General features: G+C 42.3%; 1 non-coding gene across 1 annotated transcript; it reads left to right on the forward strand.

The window, feature by feature from the left end:
• Positions 1-422: 422 nt before the first annotated feature.
• TRNAR-ACG (transfer RNA arginine (anticodon ACG)) lies at positions 423-495 on the forward strand. The gene has a single exon. It is a non-coding gene; the product is annotated as a tRNA-Arg (tRNA).
• The last annotated feature ends 10500 nt before the right edge of the window (positions 496-10995 follow it).

The following is a 10995-nucleotide window of genomic DNA, read 5'->3' on the forward strand; positions in this document are numbered from 1 at the left end:
TTGCCATTTTGGTTTCTAGTACTGGTAGGAACCTCCTGGTTCCACCAGCCCACAGGGGATTATTGTGTCCGTCGTGCAGGGAGGGGCTGGGTGGGGAGAAAGGAACTGGGTGGGGAGGGTGGGGAGGGGCTGGTCACCCCGTGGTGCCCTTATAAAACTCAACGTTTAACCTACTCACGCCGGTTAGTGCCCGCCCTCACAGTCGGGCATATTTGCGGAATACACCACGCCGCCGTTGACTCTGGTCATTGACCGAGCATCCCAACGTTCCTACCAGCTCTCTCCGCAGGAATGTGTTTAAACTAGCAATGCGTACATCATGTGGACGTCATTTTCCGCTCCTCCCTCCAGCCAGCCAGCCAGCAAAACTTAAAAATATATTCAGGAGTGTGAAAGTCCACTTCTGCAGGAAATGAACATATGGGCCAGTGGCGCAATGGATAACGCGTCTGACTACGGATCAGAAGATTGTAGGTTCGACTCCTGCCTGGCTCGATAGTATTTTACGCGAACCTATTAGGCAAACACAATCTAGCTCAATCGTCGAGCGGTGAAAAGTCATCGTATGATTTGGTTTTAGAATTTGCCTTCACAGTTTCTGCGCATGTGTATCCAGCTGTGTTTTGCTGCCACCCAATGTTGATTTGTAGTCATTTTCATTCAGAATTACAGAAACTTTACATTTATTTGTCTGTGCATGTATTTGTAGTGATCATTACTTAAAATTACAGAAATATTTACATGTAATTGCCTGCACGTGTTTATAATGAAATGGCAGTTATGGGTATTATTTTTTTTTGCCCTGTACTGTATTAAGTCCCTCGGTTTAAGAAAACAAAAGCTTTGTGTGTGAGTTTAGTGCACTCTACTGGATTAAAATAAACATTTCAACCAATGAAACAGAATAATGTGGGATGGAGTGCATTATATTATATTTACACTATATTCTTGGTTCTTTCGGTAAAGTCACGTAGAATGGAAAAAAAAAAAATAGAAAACATTTATACATACATTTTTTAAATGTATTACTTCCCTTCTACGTGACTTTACCGAAAGAACCAAGAATATGAATCCCTGCAGTCACTGAAGCTTTAAATCAAAATTGATATTTACACTGTTAAATTCTGAACACTCTTAATGTTTGCAACACTGAAGTTTCGAAAAGCAGTATTTTGTATTGGGCTGAAGCTCAGCTTTGCAATTTTATTTGTGAAGCTATTAATTGACCGTTGCTATGACGAGGCCGTTAGAAATTCAGAGATGGGCTCATAGGCACTTATACAATAATGTCAAAATGGTTATGATCAAATGGCAATCTACACAGCTGGAAAAAAAACACATCAGAATAAATAACTGCATACCTTTCCACCCAGTAAACCTAGAACATTGTCACCACCGTCGGGGCAACGTAGCCCTAAAGGGCTATTGCCTAAAACGTCGGATATTTTAGTTATTTACTTTTGAAGCCACAATGTTATTGTTGACAAATGTGTTCAGTGATTTGTTAATTCTGCACCACTGCCGATTAGTAAGTGAAATTTTGATGACGGTTGGTATTATATTCAAGACGACTCGTGATGGTTGTACTGTTTGTGATTAAGTGCCCGTCATCTTAAGGTGGGGAGCGGTGGTGCAGCGGTTAGCACGCTGCGCTACATCCAAGAATTCTATTTATAATTTTATTTAAATCTAAAATAACTAAACCCAAGAGTTAAATGTATCCATTTGATTTATTTTACTTAAAATATCCAAACCCAAGATTTTTATTTATCCATTTTATTTATTTAAATCTAAAATATCGAAACCAAAGAATTCAATTTATCTATTTAATTTACTTATTTAAATCACAATATCGAAATCCAAGAGTGCCATTTATTTTCAACTATCAAAACCCGATCATTAAATTAATAAAGTTAGTATTTATTTACTTACCTATTTACATCTAACATATCGAAACCAAACCATAAAAATAACCGAACTTATTTATTTAAATCTAAAACATTGAAACCCAAGAAATCGACACGGGGCCGCGGTGACGTCACCACCAGGAAGTCGCCGCTCGCACCTGCGGGGGGAGGAGGGGGGCGGGGCGACTCCGCGTTAAATAATTAATTAGCAGGAGGAAGAGGTTAGGGTGCTAACATTCTTTTTTTAACTTTATATCGCCTCAATAAAATAACATTCTCTCCCCCACACACACACACACTTCTTCGTAGCTGACCATTCGTTCACTTTCAACTCACAGACGCGATCGTCAAAACTTTTTTTTGACGACAACAATAAAAAAGAGGTGAGCGGGTGGGGCTGCGGAAGAGAGCGAGAGAGCGAGAGAGGGGGAGGGGTGTACAGTGCGCGAGTGTGCACTGTACGCGCAGCTGTTTTTGGTGTACAGTGAAGCCGTACAGTGAGTTATTGCTAAAAGGACGCGCTCTCGTTTTCATTTGCGACGTGGCGATTTCACGCGGGAACGCGGTGCGTACTCGTTTTTGTTTACACCATCATCACCACCATCACCCAGCCCGTGTTGTTGTTGGAACACTTTGACGAACGCGTATCTTTCAAAACGTTTAAAAGTGATTTTTTTTTTTTAACAAAAAAGTTGTAACCCGTTCCGATCGCGCGCCTCGTATCGACGCAAATTCGATTTTGCAACTCGTACCGACGTTTCCGCGCACAGCAAAACAATGCCCAATTTAATCGATGTAAAGTTATTGTTGTTGTTAACTTGACGTCCGATCGAAGACGCCAGCGGATACTCTGCGAGGCACAATTCTCTGTCCGGATATCGGTGGATCGATTGGCAGCGTTTTTACGGACGGAGCGCAACGGCCTTGATGGGGACGCCGGCCGAAACGTCGGACTCGAATTAGGTATATAGCCCTGTGAGCCATTCGGCTCTTGAATCGGGTGCAACCGCAACAAACAAAAACAGGAACAAGAAAACATTAAAGTGATTACACGCAACAGAAACATCCAGGAAAAAAACAAGATTGCATATATATACTCATAGTTTTTTTTTGTAAAGTAACGTAGGTAAAAATAGAAATAATAATCGAAATAATAGAAATAATAATCGAAATAAAATAATAGAAATGTGTATTTGATGATGTAAAAATAAATAATAAAAATAATAGAAATACAAATTTATATTAATTTTATTAGGTGACTTTACCGAAAAAACCTAAGAGTATGAATCCTTGCAGTCACGAGTCACGAAAGCTTCAAATCTAGAATTGCATATACAGTACTGGAAAGTGTGTACCCAATGCAATTTCAACGTTAAACCCTCGCACTTCCGGTTAGGAAATGTAACTAAATGTTCGGAGCAGAAGAGAAAGAGAGTAAACGTGTTTTTGAATACTCGTAGGGAAAAAAATTTAAGATAAATAATAAAAATAATAGAGATATAATAGTATCTATAATAAATACTAAAAATTATTATCTATAATAAATAATAAAAATAATAGAGATATCATATGATCTATAATGAATAATATTATCTATAAAACTAATAGAGATATAACATCTATAATAAATAATAATAAAAAATATGTATAATAAATAATACAAATAATAGAGATATAATATTATCTATAATAAATAATAAAAATTCTTATCTTTAATAAATAATACAAATAATAGAGATATATTATCTCTATAATTTTTTACCTACGTGACTTTACCGAAAAAACCTAAGAGTATGAATCCTTGCAGTTTTTAAATATCGACTAAATGTTAATGTTTCCTTCTGCCAAAGCCTACTTTACTTTTCGTAACCGTCACAACATGATGTGTTTTATTTTCTGTGTACGTGCTCTCTAATCCACGTGTTCATCTTTCTCTCAACTACAATCCCAAACGCGTTTAAATGTTTTGAGTTTTGTTTCACTTTCCTTGTTTCTAAAACCGTGCCATTGCAGGCTATACGCACCGTTTAACAACCCTTTAAGCACATTGCCATAATTGTTAATACATAGGTCAGTACAGTATAAATAAACTTGGGTTAGGTGTGCTCTTTTCCAGAGCTCACAGCTTCCTTAGTTTGAGGTTAGAAACGTTGCCTTTTCTATGCTACTTTGTTCACCCAAAAAAAACAACGTAACAGGAAGTTGTGTAGCGATTAGAATGTACTCCGGTGAAAGGAAGCGTGCAACTGCGTGTGGCATGGCCGCATATCTCAACCTCTAAAGGTCATGGGCCGACGCCGGATTATTTATTCATTTATTAATGTTTTAGCTAAGGGGCCGTCCATAAATGACGTCACGCACCTGGGGGGGGGTAGTCAGACATTTGTGACGATGTGTGACGAAGGGGGGGGGGGTTGAGAAATGTGATGTCACATCAAAATTCGCAACTTTGAATAAATATAGACAAAACGTTCTACTTAATTAAATAGACATTTTAATACATGTTTTTTTCTACAACATCAGAGTGCAGCGCCACATTAAATACGCACTACAATATCAATAGTTTAAAGCGATTTGAAGCATTTTTTATTTTTTGGGGAGGGGGGCAGAGCTTTGTGACGTCATATTTGAGGCGTGGGGGGTCAGACTTTTTGTGACGCCGTGTGACGAAGGGGGGGGGGGGGGTCAAAAATCGTCCAAAATCGCCTGACGTCATTTATGGACGGCCCCTAAGGGTGCAAGCGTTTAATGCATCGGACGCCACGCTGGTGAGACGTGAACTACTTCGCCTGGTATCCAGGAGGTGTCGTCAGTTCGATCCCGACCCCGACGCCCTCCTGCTGTATATTTGTAGTTTGCTTGTGTCTCTTTCTCTCCCAGTGATCGAGTGGATATTTTACTGGTAGGAACCTCCTGGTTACACCAGCCCACTGGGGATTATTGTGTCCGTCCGTTGTGCAGGGTGGGGAGGGGCTGGATGGGACTGGGCAGGGTGGGGCTGGGTGGGGAGGGGCTGGTCACCCCGTGGTGCCCTTATAAAACTCAACGTTTAACCTACTCACGTCGGCTTGTGTCCGCCCTCACAGTCGGGCATATTTGCGGAATACACCACGCCGCCGTTGACCCAACGTTCCTACCAGCTCCCTCCGCAGGAATGTATTTTGTCCAGGTCCTCCGATTTTCCCTCCGCATTTAGAATCAACGTCACGCGTTTTGAAGTATTTGGCTGCTATACATTTCCACGTGATGATAACCCACGCCGTTGAGTCATCACTTGTGATAGCCAGGTCGCTTCTAAAATAAGTAATATTAAAAAAAAACTTTTTTAAAAACACGCTTATTTAAATGTACCGTACTAGTAATGGCAAAACTCCACGACTCCAGGAAGTGGCCCCGAGGCTTGCCATACCGTAAGGGGCCGTGGTCACATACAGCCAACGTCAGTTTTACCGTGGATAATTAGAGCCAAGCCGAAACATAACATATAAAAAGTAACGTTTTAAAATATGTTTTTTTAATGATAGAATATAGTGTTGTTTTCAGTATGACATATGTATACCAAGTTTGCAGTCGATACCACATTGGGAAGTGGGTAAAAATTGAGTTAAAAGAATTGAGGATACAACAACAATGACAACGATAACAACAACAGACAGAGTGAGTTAAATAAAAGCGTGTAAAATAAAAAAATTTAACTATACCGTATAGTTCAAGTGGGCCTTACCTGGGCAATTCCCTCTCACGGCCAACACCAGTGACGATTATCTGAACTGGACCTGGCCCTCCCCTCGGTCGACTCAGCCTCAAATGAGTACCGGTGTGTAAACTTCACCACTAGGGAGACAAAGGCGGCCGGGCGTGGTGCTGGCCACTCACCCCCTCGTATGCTGTTTCGTCCTTCATAAGTGCTCACGAACAGCACTTGCCCCAACAGTTGGGTAAGGCTATACGGGGAAACTTTGTCTTACGCCTGTATGAGGAATGCTATTTATACTCACGTTTTTTTTGTTATTTTCCAGATTTCTACAACGGAATGAGGATCATTTAACAATGGTGAGTCTTTTCAATGATGTATTTCAGATATGCCTGTCAGTGTGGAATTTGATACGTATATCTATGAGTTAGTATTATTCTCTGTCTGTTAGTGTTAATAAATGCATGTCTGAGTACTTTTCAATATCTATATCTGTGAGTGTCATTTCGATGTGTAGATATCCATGTCGGTTTTTGATATATCTTTGAATATTATTTGGTGTTTCTGTCCATTAGTGTAATTCAATGTGTATGTCTATGGGTGAGTATTATCCTAAGTGTTTGGGTGTTGTTCAACATATGTCTGTGAGTGTTATCCAGTGTCTGTCTATGACTGTAATTTTACGTGTCTTTCTGCGGGTGTTATTTGATGTGCATGCATGTCAGTCTGTCTTTGCTGTTCAGTATTTGTGTTTCTGTCCCGAGTGTTATTCTCAGTGTCTCTGTGAATGTTGTTAAGTATTTCTCTGTATGCGAATGCTTCCCCCCGCACCTCCGATTAGCACGGTTGGCTACGTACGGTGCGAAAGAAGTTCAACATACGTGCAGTGCTATTTGACATGCATGTTTAATGGACGTCATTCCATGCGTTCGGTCTACAATCGTTACTCTGCGCGTGTCATTCCCGTCTGAACGGTAAGCGTGCTATTTCCTCGGCCGCGATTGGTGGCCTATAACGGACGCGACGGTTTGTGGAGACCTCCTTTCAGCATTGGATAGATCATGTTTGGCAGCAGCCCATCAGAGGTCGCAATCGGGTACCCGAAACCCGTACCCTACCCGATACCCGGCTACCCGTACGCGACCCTGGTGCGGCCGGGTACGGGTAGGCCGTAAGTCACTGATGAGTAACTGTTTGTCACTCATTTCCCAACGTCTTGTCTCTTCTCACAATTCAAGTGCCTAGAATCAACCCACCCACGCCTGCAACATGGCTTCATCCCAGAGGTCGCAATCGGGTCCCGTACCCTACCCGATACCCGGCCGGGTACGGGTAGCTGGGTATCGGCTAGGGTACAGGTACGGGTACCCGATTGCGACCCTGGTGCGGCCGGGTACGGGTAAGGAATCAAAACCCGTTTGCGACCTCTGCAGCCCATGGAGTTGTGGAGTGGTATTGCAAACGCCTGTTGTGATACCAATGCCAAGTATGAAACTGGTTGCCTTGGTCCATAGCGCCACCCAAAGGAGGCATTCAGAATCCAGCAATTATTACAGTTATAAAATGGGACCTTTTTGCCAGTTTCAAAGTATGAAAAAATAAGAATAGGTTTGTACCCTTTCTGGAAATAAAACTGGTGCTAAGATGTTCAAACACCAAATAGAAAGGTGACATTTTGTAGCTGCTCACCCCGAGTTATAAATGCTCTGTTAGTGTATTGTCTTTGTACCATTTGCCTTTCGGCGTTCTCTGGTCTGACATTGGTGAGACAAGACCTTCAAGAAGGATGTCTCTATACTCTTTGGTTTTTTTGGTAAAGTCACGTAGGTAAAAAGTAAAATAAAAGAAATGAAAACAACTAAATTAAATGACGACGTTTCGGAGGCAACTCTAGCTTCCGTCTTCAGGTGGAGCCGTTACAGCCAAAATCGCTGTAGTGACGGTTCCACCTGAAGACGGAAGCTTGTGTTGCCTTCGAAACGTCGTGATTTCATTTATTTTTATTTTTTACCTACGTGACTTTTACCGAAAAAAACAGTATGAATCCTTGCAGTCACGAAAGCTTCAAATCTAGAATTAAAGCTGTCTGGTGTAGGCCAATCGGTTTCAAAGACAATGCATATGTTATCAGAGCATGTTTGTTTGCATGTTCACCGCAAGTACGTGTGTTTAATGCAGAAATTTGTCCTTTTATGCTTTTTTGCCCAAGAGAGCGTTGCTTGGCCTTATGACTTATTTTCAAGATGGGTCCTGCCAAGTTTTTTGTTTGCTGTATTGAGCGATGTTTAATATGCATAATCTGAATGGATACATTTGCGGGTAATTCTTTTCAAATTTGCCAAAAATTTGCACCGTGATGCCCGATACACAATGTACGCACCGACGGTTTATGCTCCACACATTCACCAACGCGTCCCGAAACAGAGTGGTGAAGTATGGTCAAATAACTGTCACGACCACGCACGGTGTGGGCAGGCACTCATCCAGCAGTGGATTGGCAGTTGTGTGCATTCAATGTGTCTCAAGTCTGAAACACGAAAAATCTACAGCAGGCATGTCCAAAGCCCGGCCCGCGGGCCAACCACGGCCCGCGGGCAGATTTCATACGGCCCGCAGCTTTGGTCTTATAATGTGTTAGTTATGGCTCGCCAGCTCTGTCAGAATAAATACATCATAAAACTCATGGAAATTTAAGGTATTCTATACAGTTTGTTCAATGTTATCTGACTGAATGAAAGGGCAGAATTGCGTTTTTAGAGTTGTTCCCGTCTGCCTGAGTGGCTTATATTTGGTTACATTGTCGTTTGAAAAATAAAGGTAATTGTGACAATGAAAATTTTTTTATAACAGTGTGTATTTCCGCGTAACTTTTGTGGTTAAAACAATGTCAGAAGGAACTATTGGCCCCCGGGCATCTTCACTTTATCAAATGTGTGGTCCTCTTTGCAAAAAGTTTGAACACCCCTGATCGACAGTATTTGGAACTTTCAGAGAGTAGTGCGTTGCGGTGTGTTTGAGAATGGCTGCCATACAGAAGCAGATATCAAAGAACCTCAGTTGAATTGCTGGCTGTGGATGGGCAGGCGAGGCTGCAGTTATGAATCATTATATTTATAGTGCTTAATGCTTTGTCAATAACTGCACTTAGAAAGGCAGACATAAGTATGACATTGGGTATTAAAGTAGACCCAGACTGACAGTGAATGGTTTTTCATTAATATTATATATTTTCTTAATCCAGAGAAGCAAACGTGATTTTGAACGTTAAGTTTCATGAGGTTCTTGTTTAGGATTTTTGCTTAATTTATATTATTTAAAATATACTTTTGTTGCTGCAAAATTACATGAACATTAGTCGTAGTTTGAAATAGTTCTGTGTTGTCTCCGTCTGTGGACTATTCTCTTTAACATGAAGGGTTGCATTGCTCTGCGAGATATTTCATTGCATTCTTGGTCTCATCACGTGACACTGATAGCACAATCATGATACAATTTGGGAAATCGACAATGTTTGTTTCTCTCATAGTGCTTTTTGCCAACAATATCTGGAAAATCGGCGTTAATTATTTAACAAGGCTGACTGCTGATGAGATCCATGAAGTCAAAAACCCGCTCGCCGTTTTCCTCCTTAAACAAATTTTACTCGCTAAACAATGCTTCGAAAGAGGTTGATGGAATGGAAAAAATAAAACATTTTATTAAGATTCTGCGGCGAAACGGAAGGAAGCAGCTCATTTGTTTGTCGACGCTGCGTCAAATAATTCTCACGATTCTGCTCTCGTCACGCGCACATCGTACGTCGCCGAGACCTGCTACGGTCTCTCTGGCATAGCCAGGGGGGGGCGGTGGGAGCCCTACGGTTCAACGCCCTCGCCACTTGAATGCCGCCTCTGTGCGAAGGGGGTTAAAGGGCTGCGAGGTCACGGCCGTTGAGCCAATAACCCCGGCAACTCGCGGAAGTTTGCCGTGGTGTGAGAAGCAGTGCTCCACTGGTGAATGCCCTTCCACGGTTAGACAGACATGTGCTCGACCAGTGGCTCAGCAAGGCCGTGGCAATTGGGCCGGAAACTTTTTTTAGACGCCGTTCTACGATTTAGAGTAAGCTTTAAGTAAAAAAAAATGAAATGCCATTCGTGTATGTATGTTGAACTTTTTTTGCACCGTATGTGTGTTTATCGGAGGTGTGGTGGTCGGTGCAAAATTGTTTTAGGCTTGGTGACGGTGCCATGGGTTTTTTAGGGGGGGGGGCAGGTGGGGGGGGGCGCTGTTTTTTGGGGGGGGGGGTGCCCGCTGGGTTGGACTGCGAGGCATGGGAGGAAGAAGCAAAAAGTTTACGTGACATTTCTGTTACTGGCTTAGAGCTGGTCGCGCGTGCATGTGCTGCCCTTTTTCTAATGCGCCGCTGCATGATTAGACACGACAGTGGGCTTGAAGCCAGACTTGGAACCAGAGAGAACTTAGCTCGCTTCCGTGATCGGGTGCATTCCATATGAATGGCTTGTTGCATCTACAGTAATAATCACAGTTACAGCTGTTGGATTCTTTTTTATTTTCACAATTTGTGGCAGATTTTTTTCACATTTGCCGTTTCAGCTTCGGTGACTCGCAGACACAGTTAACATCACATCGCAGGGTTTCTTGTGTTCACGGTAATAATTTAATAACAGCTCACGAATTATAATTTATTTTAATTATCAGCGGCCAGTGCCGGATTTGAACCGGCCACTTTGGCAAATCCTGGCCAGGGAGGCGAAACGCTCTTTCCCGCTTGGCCGTGTTTTCCCGGTCAAAAGACATCGTCTATATTCTGTGCATCAGGCGGAGAGCTATTGATCAATCAATTAACTTGTGTTGCTGAAACACCGGACGTGAACCCTCAAAGGTGGGCGGCGCAGTGCGGGGGGGGGGCTCCCGCTGCGTAAGTGTTCTCATTTGTTCGTACGCCCTGCGTTCGTATGCTCTGTGTCAAGAGAGAAGGTTTTATTTCGATTTAAAGCTTTCGTGACTGCATGGATTCATATTCTTGGTTCTTTTGGTAAAGTCACGTAGAAGAGAAATAATAAAATAATTCAAATTTTACATTATAAGAAAAAATTCTCACGACGTTTCTACGTGACTTTACCGAAAGAACCAAGAAAAAGAGAAGGTTTTATTTTAGCTGCTTTCTTGCCGCTGCCAAAGTGGTCTTGTCACGAGTGCAGACATTTTGTCCGATGTGTATTTTTCGGGTCGTACCACACGTCGATCGGCTCGTTGCCCGACGTTTCGCTCCACGTGCTGGCGGCATCTTCAGGGACTGAATGGAGCTGCTCACTTTAGTATTGCTGACGGCTGGTGTGTCATGCAAAAGTTAGAGTAGTGGTAATACTGGTAGGAACCTCCTGGTTACACCAG

The sequence above is a fragment of the Lethenteron reissneri genome, chromosome 50, assembly GCF_015708825.2.
Source record: "Lethenteron reissneri isolate LAM-NWPU_2019-01 chromosome 50, ASM1570882v1, whole genome shotgun sequence".
Classification (NCBI taxonomy): domain Eukaryota; kingdom Metazoa; phylum Chordata; class Hyperoartia; order Petromyzontiformes; family Petromyzontidae; genus Lethenteron; species Lethenteron reissneri.